Raw genomic sequence first — 2,296 nt, forward strand, 5'->3', positions numbered from 1 at the left:
GTTGTTCTCAATGTGAATCAAGTGAATAAGCTGTTCCCTGGAAAACAGTAGTGGTCCCTGTATTAGAGTTTTGCCTTGTGTGAAGCAAGTGGCCTCCACCCATGCTCTCCCCTACCCTGTGAAGAGTGGGAGCGAACTGCGAGACTTGATCTCATGGATAATTTATGGAGGTGCTGCTCGGTTGGCCCAAGGCTGACACAGGCTCTGTCCATGAGGGTTGGGCTGGTCAGCAGACCTCTAGGAAACTATCTTCACAAAGAAGCTGCATCTGGAGTTGAGGCAGGGAGGGCTTTTGCCTTGGTGGACAGATAGGGTTTTATCTCAGGCATCCCATATGGTCACCTGAGTACTCCAGGAGTGATTGCTGAATGCAGAGCAAGGAGTAAGCTGGGTGTGGCAAAGAAAGAAAAAAGAAGGGAGGGAAAAAAAAGAAAAGAAAGGGGCCAGAGTCGTGGCGCAATTGGTAGGGCATTTGTCTTGCATGCGGCTAATCTAGGATGGACCGATTCCCAGTATCCCATATGGTCTTCCAAACCAGGAGCGATTTCTGAGAACATAGCCAGGAGTAACCCCTGAGTGTCACCGGGTGTGGCCCATAAAAGAAAAAGGAAGGAAGGAAGAAGAAAAGAAAACAGAAGAAATTGCAAAGCCAGAGGGCCAGAGTGATAGCACAACAGTAGGGTATGTTTGCCTTGCATGTGGCAGACCCAGGACGGATCTAGGTTTGATTCTGGGCATCCCATATGGTCCCCCAGGTCTGCCAGGAGCAATTTCTGAGCACATGGAGTAGCCCCTGAGCACTGCCAGGTGTGGCCCAAAACCAAAAACCCCAAAAAAAAATTTGCAAGACCAGATAATTGCTCAATGAAATGAACACACGGGCCCGGAGAGATAGCACAGCAGCGTTTGCCTTGCAAGCAGCCGATCCAGGACCAAAGGTGGTTGGTTCGAATCCCGGTGTCCCACATGGTCCCCCGTGCCTGCCAGGAGCTATTTCTGAGCAGACAGCCAGGAGTAACCCCTGAGCACCGCTGGGTGTGGCCCAAAAACCAAAAAAAAAAAAAAAAAAGAAATGAACACACACTTTACATGTGGGAGGCCTGAATTTGATTCCTGGTACAATATTGCTAAGTGTGGCCCCAAGACAAAAGCAAAACACAAACCAAACTGGTTGATATCACAAAACCAATACAAACTAGTGCATGAAAAGTTATCAGTCTAGGGGCCGGGTAGGTGGCGCTGGAGGTAAGGTGTCTGCCTTGCAAGCGCTAGCCAAGGAAGGACCGCGGTTCGATCCCCCGGCGTCCCATATGGTCCCCCCAAGCCAGGGGCGATTTCTGAGCACATAGCCAGGAGTAACCCCTGAGCGTCAAACGGGTGTGGTCCAAAAACCAAAAAAAAAAAAAAGAAAGAAAGTTATCAGTCTAATAGTCTTTGGGCAATAAAGCTGATAAAAACTAAGAGACGTGGGGCCGGGCGGTGGCGCTAGAGGTGCCGCCTTGCCTGCGCTAGCCTTGGACGGACCGCGGTTCGATCCCCCGGCGTCCCATATGGTCCCCCAAGCCAGGAGCAACTTGTGAGCGCATAGCCAGGAGTAACCCCTGAGCATCACCGGGTGTGGCCCAAAAACAAACAAACAAAAAAAACTAAGAGACGGGGTTAAGGAAAAAAAAAAAAAAAAACGAGAGTGAGGGCAGATGATTCCCAGAAGAAAATTCTTTTTCTTTAGGGGCTAGAGAATTAGTACAGTGGGTGGGACACTTGCCTTGCAAGTAGCCAACCCTGGTTCAGTTCGCAGCCCCTCATAATGTTCCACAAGCCGGTCAGGAGTGATTTCAGAGTGCAGAACCAGGAGTAAACCCTGAGATTGCCATAGATTGTTTTCTCCAGAAGATGAATGAATATTGCAAGCTGCTCCCTCAGTTCAGTAGAGCTGGTCAGGAGTTTCCCAGTGGAGAGGATGTTGGGATTCCGAGAAGGAAGGCCAACATAGGCTACAAGACAAAATGTTTAGCAGAGCCCAAGCAACCTGCTGACATAGGAGGAGGGAGACAGCTTAATGGACTACATGCTTTGTAAGTGGGAGGCCCACATTTAGTCCTAAGCACTGCATATCCACCAAATACTATTTGGAATGACTGATCAACACCACTGGGTGTGAGCCCCAAATCAAAATATAAGGATAAGGGCCGGAGCGATAGCACAGCAGTAGGACGTTTACTTTGTATGGGGCCAACATAGGATGGACCCCATTCGATTCCTGGCATCCCATATGGTCCTCCAAGCCTGCCAGGAG

The sequence above is a fragment of the Suncus etruscus genome, chromosome 1 (assembly GCF_024139225.1).
Source record: "Suncus etruscus isolate mSunEtr1 chromosome 1, mSunEtr1.pri.cur, whole genome shotgun sequence".
Taxonomy (NCBI): domain Eukaryota; kingdom Metazoa; phylum Chordata; class Mammalia; order Eulipotyphla; family Soricidae; genus Suncus; species Suncus etruscus.